Below are 8,842 nucleotides of genomic sequence, written 5' to 3' on the forward strand. Positions count from 1 at the left end.
TGTATATTTATTCTAATTTTAATTAGGAATTCTTATAGAGATTAATTTTTAGATTAATTTCTAGTCTTTATATAGATAAGCTTATAGTTTTTTTTTTATAAATATAATTTTATATTTATATTATTATACTAATATTTTTTAGTTAATAGCTGTTTTGTATATTTTTTATATTATTATTTAAAAAAAATTTATTTTTATAAAATTTTTTATAGTAATTTTTTTATAGTAATCTGTAGTATTCTTAATATATAATATTTATAAAACTAAAATTAATATTTATTAAATTTTATAATAAACTTTTACTATTTTATTTAAAATATTTTTAAAACTGTTTTATTTATTTTTAGTATTATAATTATAAAATCTATCTAGTTCTTATAGTATTTCTGAATATTTTTTAAATATATTATAAATATTATAGTTTTTTTTAATTATATATTTTTTTGTTTAATTTTTTTTGCGAGTATTTTTGCTGGAATAATTAATTATTTTATTTATTTAATAAATATTATAAATATTAGATTTATCTCTATACTACTATCTATAATAATTTTAATTTTTATAAAATATTTTTTTTATAAAGAATTAATTATTTTTTTAATCTTAAATTAAAATAAATTATAATTTTAATTTAGTTTAAAATAAATATTATAATTCTACCTGCTAGTTATCTCGCAAGTAGTTTAATTAACTAATAATTTTTTATTTAATAATTTATTTTTTTATAATTATAATAAGTTTTTGATTTAAAGACTTCTATAAATATTTATAATATTAAAAAAATTATTTTAATTTTTAAATTCTTCTTACAGAATTATTAGTTTAGATTTTTAGTTTTTAGATTTTATTTATAAAAATAGTAGATTTATAATTTTTTTTTAAAATTTATTTATAAAATATTATATTTTTTATCTATTTATATTACTAGTTTAATACTAGATATAATCTTATAAGTAGTATAATAAAATCTTATTTTATTATAAAAAAAATCTATTATTTATAAATGTTTTTCTAGACTGCAGAAAAAAATAATATAAAAAATAAATATAATTACATAATATTATTATTTTATATCTTATAATCTAATTTAGTTCTTATTTTTTTTTATTATTAAAAATAAATAAATTTTAGTTTTTTTTTATAAGGCTTAGCTTAAAATATTTTTAATTAGATTTTTTATTATTTATTCGCGGAATCTTCTAGCTATATTTTAAAAAATTTATAAAAACTAGTTTATTTTTTTTATAATAAAATCCAACTATTTTATTTTTTTATAAATTATTTAAAATATAATTTAAGTAGGTTATTATAATATATATTATCTAATTCTTATTTTAATTATTAGTTTTTATAGTTAATTTTTATTTAATAATAAATATATAATAAATAATATAATTATAGATACTATATTATTTTTTATTTATAAATAAATTAATATATATATTAGTTTTTTTAGATTTTATAAAGCTAGAATCAGAGTTTTTTAAATTTTTATATAAATATTTTTTTATAGTATTAATTTCTAGCTTGTTTTAAAGATTTATAATTTATTTAAATAATTATATTTAATTATAAAGTTTATAAATAAAAGTTTATATTTTTTTTTTATTATATAGAATTTTTTTTTATAATTAATATATAGTCTTCTATAATTAGATTAAAAAAGTTATTTTTAATTTAATTTTATATATTATATCTAGTTATTATTTAACAGACTATTTTATAGAATATAAATAATAAGATTATAAAAACTAATAGAATAAAATAATATAATAAATAAATAACTCTTTGCGAAGTTAAAGATATTAATATATTATTTTAAAATATTATTATTAATTTTTTTAATTTATAAGATATTTATTTTTAAATAGAGATTGCGGTCTGCTTGCTTAGTTATTATAACTAATATTTAAAATATAATATATATAGATTTCCCTTCGCGGAAACTGCGAAGATTAGAAGGGCTGGCTTAGTTCTTACAAAAGCTCTACTGCTTTGAAATATATTAATTTCTATTATCTAATATAAATCTTAATAAAACTTTTTATTTAAGTTCTTACCTGATGCTATTAATTAATAAGATCTTACTTTTTTAATTGATTAGTAGAGACCAATCAGTTCTGCAGAACTTAGAGAATTTAAAAAAAAAATTTTAAATTAAATATAATATGTTAACTCTATTTACTTAATATAAAATTAATTAATAGACTTAAAGAGACTAGTTTTAATATAGTATTATTAAATTTTTTAAAATTTTAGTAGTAGTTCTGCTTAGCTTTCTAATATAGCAGGCAGTTTAATTTATTAAAATTGATTATTAAATTTACTAATTTCTTAATTTATTTAATATTAATAGAGCTAGACCGAATTAAGTAGACAGACTTAGTTAGTAATTTCGGATTTAATAAATTTTATATTTCTTTATTAATTATATAAGGACTAAGCCAGCCCTTCCAACCTTCGCGGAGTCCGCGAAGGAAAATCTATATATATTATGTCTTAGATATTAGTTATATAATAACTAAGTAAGCAGACTACAACCTCTATTTAAAAATAGATATTTTATAAATTAGAAAGATTAGTAATAATATTTTAAAATAATATATTAATATTTTTAGTCTTATAAAGAGTTATTTATTTATTATATTATTTTATTTTATTAGTTTTTATAATCTTATTATCTATATTCTACGAAATAGTCTGTTAAATAATAATTAGATATAATATATAAAATTAAATTAAAAATGATTTTTTTAATATAATTGCGGAAGATTATATATTAATTATAAAAAAAATATAAACTTCTGTTTATAAACTTCGCAAATAACTATAGTTACTTAAACAAATTACAAATTTTAAAAATAAGCTAGAAATTAGTATTATAAAAAAATATCTATATAAAAATTTAAAGAACTCTAATTCTAGCTTTATAAAATTTAAAAAAACTAATATATATATTAATCTATTTATAAATAAAAAATAATATAGTATCTGTAACTATACTATTTACTATATATTTATTATTAAATAAAAATTAATTATAAAAACTAATATTTAGAATAAGAATTAGAAAGTATATATTATAATAGCTTATTTAAATTATATTTTAAATAATCTATAAAAAAATAAAACAGCTGGATTTTATTATAAAAAAAATAAATTAATTTTTATAAGTTTTTTAAAATATAACTAAAAAATCTTTTAAATAAACAGTAAGAAGCCTGGTTAAAAATATTTAAAATTAAATTTTATAAAAAAAAACTAAAGTTTATTTATTTTTAATAATAAAAAAAATAAAAAATAAATTTAATTATAAAATATAAAATATTAATATTATATAATTATATTTATTTTTTATATTTTTTCTTCTGTGGTCTAAAAGAAGATTTATAAATAATAGATTTTTTTTATAATAAAATAAGATTTTATTATATTACTTATAAGATTATATCTAGTATTAAACTAATAATATAATTAAATATAAAATATAATATTTTATAAATAAATTTTAAAAAAAAAATTATAAATCTACTATTTTTATAAATAAAATCTAAAAACTAAAAATCCGAACTAATAATTTTATAAAAAAAATTTAAAAATTAAAATAATTTTTTTTAATATTATAAGCGCCCGTAGAGATCTTTAAATTAAAAATTTATTATAATTATAAAAAAATAAATTATTAAATAAAAAATTATTAATTAATTAAACTACTCGTAAGATAATTAATAAATAGAATTATAATATTTATTTTAAATTAAGTTAAAATTATAATTTATTTTAGTTTAAGACTAAAAAAATAGCTAATTCTCTATAAAAAATATTTTATAAAAATTAAAATTATTATAAATAGCAGCGCGAAGATAAATCTAGTATTTATAATATTTATTAAATAATTAAAATAGTTAATTATTCTAATAAAAATACTTATAGAAGAAATTAAACAAAAAGATATATAATTAAAAAAAACTATAATATTTATAATATATTTAAAAAATATCTAAAAATATTATAAGAATTAGATAGATCTTATAATTATAATATTAAAAATAAATAAGATAATTCTAAAAATATTTTAAATAAAATAATAGAAATTTATTATAAAAATTAATAAATATCAGCTTTAATTTTATAAATATTATATATTCAAAATACTATAAATTATTGTAGAGAAAATTACCGCGAAAGATCTTATAAAAATAAATTCTTATTTAATAATAATATAAAAAATATATAAGATAGTTATTAATTAAGAAATACCAATATAATACCGTAAGTAGAGTGGCTTAACCTGACTGTTATATCTTAATCTTAACCTAACCATAACTGTATAGCTAGGTTAAGATATAAAAAATTTTTAACTGTATAGTTAAGATTAGATTAAGATATAACTGTTATTTTAACTATTTATATCTACCGGTTAGGAAAATCAGATATAATAAATAGATTATTAACTATAGGTTAATTAGTAATATATATATTATTCTTATATATATTATATATAAGATATAATAAATTTTTAATTATAGTATAATAATATTTTTTAGATTTAGTTAATTTATTCTACCTGCTCTATCTGCTTTTTCTAAAATATACTATACTTTATAAAAGATTTTTATAAAACCTAATATAAAAAAAATAATATCTAATATTTAATTAATAAACTAATAGTTTTATATTACTTCTTATACTGTCCAGAACAGTGATTATATTAATATAAAAATTATAAAAACCAGGCCTTTATCTCTATCTAAGTATATATAATATTTAAAAATTTTAATAGATCTAGTTCTTCTAATTCTAATAATAATCTATTTTTAGAATTATTTTTAAGATTATCTATATCTTTATTCTTACTAATATAGAAGATAGTAATTATCTTATTCTTTTTTTATTCTTTTAGTATAAAAGTAATTAAATCTGAATTAAAATTATTAAAAATATTTTTATACTTCTTACTAATTATAAAATAATTAGTATATATTTAAAGTATAACTACTTTAATTATATCAGAATAAAAACAGCTTTGGTAATAATAATAGATATTTTAAAAATTATTAAATAAATATTTAATACTAATACTATTTATTATAACTAAAAGAAAATCTCTAGCTATTTAATAAAAAATAGAAAACTAATCTTAATAGGACTTTTAATAAATAAAAATATTAGTATATTTTATAATATCTAGAATAATATTAGTATAAACTAAGATATTTCAAAAAATTATATATTTTTAATATTTAAATATATTTTTAGTTCTTTAAATATTTTTACTGCGGTTAAAAGTCTTCGATATTTAGAAATATTATAAAAAACTTTATCTAAGCCTGATAAAAATCCGGAGATTATTAATAATATATTAATAACCGGATTCTAATTATAATAAAAATAAAATATCTTCTTAAAAATAGTTCGGTATTTCTTATACTAGTTAATATTATTATCTAACTATATATTCTTTTTAAACTTCTTAAGCTTTAATATTGGATTTAAAATAATTATAATTATATAAATATAGCCTTTTATCTAATAGATATAATAATAGTATTTTCAAAGCTTTTAATATATATTCTGTAGACTTTTAAAAATCTTTTTTTTAGAATATCTGCTTCTGTACCAGTCAGTTGATTGAATAATCTAAATAATTAAAAAAATTATTATAGATATTATAGATTTTATAAACAGTAGGCCTACTATTCTTGGATAAACAGAATATAAAAAAAAAAGAAGTATAGAAACTTAAAAAGATACTCTATCTATTTCTACTTAATTATAATAAAATAAAGATAATTAATATTACTATAATTACAGTACTAAATAAAGCTTTAAATTAATTAATAAAATTTAAGTACCTGATAAATCATAAAATAAGTTAAATTCTAGTAGGTTTTATAATTAAAAAAAAATAAAAAACTAAGCCAGATTTAAGTCTTTAAATAAACTGAAACTTTTTATAATATTAAAAACTTATATTTATAAATTATATAATTTTCTAAATCTATAATTAAGAATTAGTATAGTTAATAAAAAGATCTTAGAAATAGTCTATAAAAAACTAATATAAATAATCTTTCTAAAAATTATTTATATTAGTTTTTTATAAACAGCTCCTAGAATATATTTTTTTAAGAATTTTTATAATATCAGAAGAGGTCTTAAGACTGTTATTATTATTTTTTTATATATATTTAATAGTATTATTTAAGATCTTAATCCGAAGTTTTTATAAAAAAGTATTAACTATAAGCTGAATTATATAAATAAAACAGAAAATATAATACTAGCTTTAAATAATCTTTAAAAGATTAGAATTAATTAAAATATTATAAAGCTGAGTACTCTGGCTAAACTAAATCCGAAGCTTAGATAAGATTATACTAAATATTAAACTATTATTATTAATATTATTAGTTATTATATCTAATAACTAACAGAAAAAATTATATTTATATAAGACTAATAGAATAATTATAACTAGATTCTTACTAGTATAAAAGCCAGATACTGGTTAGAAATCTAGTAAAATTTTATAGTAATCTATATCTTCTATTAAAAAATATCCGGTTAAAATAAAAAATATTTTCTGATTAGAGCTGGTCCAGTAGTCTATTATAATTAATATATATCTAATATTTAAGAATTTTAATAATAATTATATATATATTTTTTTAGATAATTCTAAAAAATATTTCTTAATCTATATTTAATTAGAAGAGCTTGGCTTTCGGCAGAAAAATAAAATAATAAGATTAATTATTTATTTAAATTAAATATACTCGACTATTCGAAATAATAAACAATAAATAATTATAAAATATAAAATCTGATTTTAAAAATTCTGTTTATTATAGACTATAGAAGTCTAGAAGAAAATAATTATTAAAAAAAGATTTATCTTAAAAAAATAAAAAATATCTATAACAGTTTTTTATTTAATATCTGAGTAATTATTTGTTTAAATATAACTAATAATATTTTTTTTTATAATTCTTATAAAAATAATAGTTTATGAAACTAGTTTCTAAGGTTTTAAATCCTAGATATTATAAAATATAAAGATATATTTTATAATAGATATAAAAAGTTCTATTAGAAAATAATATATTTTTCTGAAAACTATTTTATATTATTAATAACTTTTTCCGACCGAAGATAAATAGCAGTTTTTAAGTATATATATAAATTCTAAAAAAAATTATCTTCTACTACTAATTCTAGAAGATAGAAATTTTATTTTAAAAAGATAGATATAAGATAATCTTTTAATTTTTTATAATACACATAATCTTAAGATTTAGAAAAAATAAAAAGAACTGACTTGAAAGACTTATCTTAATTTAAGAATTATTATAGTTTATAAATATCTGAAAAATAAAAAAAAAAATTTAATATTATTTTCTAAAAATAAATCAGATAACTATAATTAATTTATAATTCTAAGAATACTCTGTAAATAGTAGATATAAAAAAATAAAAGTAGAAAAATTTTATAAAAATAGTATTATTTTGGTTATAGATATATTTTTATATAAATATAATCTATTATATTTTTATATACTGCTGTAGATATCTGCAGTATTTCTTAGATCTAGTTATTTTATAAATAGAGAATCATATCTAAAGCCTAGAAGAATAAAAAATATTCTTATTTAAGTAAAGCTTAGTTTAATAAAATAAATCAGAGTATAAGAAAGCTTTGTAAAAAATTTTTATAGAAATCTTTTAAAATTTAGTATTTTAGTATCTGGTCTTTGATTAGATAGTTTTTAGCAAGTACAGTAACTGAAAAAAATTATATTAGTAAAATAGCACAGATTTAACTTAAGAATCTAATTTATAAAATATAATTCAGCTCTTACAGATAGAAAGACCAGATTAATAAATTATTTAAACTAAAATTAAAAAAATAAAGAGTAAACTAAAGACTATATAATTATTTTTAATAGCCTAATTAGGGGTAAATGTATAGTTTTAGTAATATAATATATTATAATTAAGATATATAGTCTGAATAGAGCTATAATTATATATTTTTTCTTATATTCTATATTATAATAGCAACTAATTTATAAAAAGCTGAATTCTGTTAAGACTATTAGGATTTATTTATTATTTTGTAAAGATATAAATAATAAAAATACTATTTCTTTTCTGAATTATTTTTATTTTATTTAAAAAGTTTTTTTTTATATATTTTTTAATAATAGTTTAGATAGTTAGATTAATAATTACTTAATCTGGATATATCTTAACTGTATTAAGACCGAAAAAGATATAGCAGATAGATCTTAGTATTAAGAATAGTTAAAATAGTTAATTATTTAGTTTTTAACTATACTACAGTCAGATATAAAAATTTTCTTAATCTGATTATAAGCTGGCGGTCAGGTATAAAAATTCTAATTAACCTAACCTGACCTGGCTGTTAGCCACTCTAATTAGTACTATCGCAAACTATTTTATATAAATAAATAAATAAATAAATAAATTTATAAACTAAAATTATTTATAGATCTCTAGATTTATAATTTTTTTTATATATTTTTACTCCGCGAGTACTATATAATAAAAAAATAAATGTATAAAAATATTTTTTATAAGAAAATAAAAATCTAAATAATTATAAATATTATTTAAAAATATTCCTAGATTTGCAATACCGCAAAAAAACTATAAAAATTCTAATAAAATAAAAGAAATACTATAATAAAAAAAATATTTAAAAACCTACTAAAACTTATATTATTTATAGATTTATAAAAAATTTATCTTATAAAAATATAAAAAACTTAATTAAAAAATTAAAAAAAATTAGATTAAATATAAGTTATAAATTATT

The sequence above is a fragment of the Aspergillus fijiensis genome (genome assembly GCF_003184825.1).
Source record: "Aspergillus fijiensis CBS 313.89 unplaced genomic scaffold BO72scaffold_96, whole genome shotgun sequence".
NCBI lineage: Eukaryota > Fungi > Ascomycota > Eurotiomycetes > Eurotiales > Aspergillaceae > Aspergillus > Aspergillus fijiensis.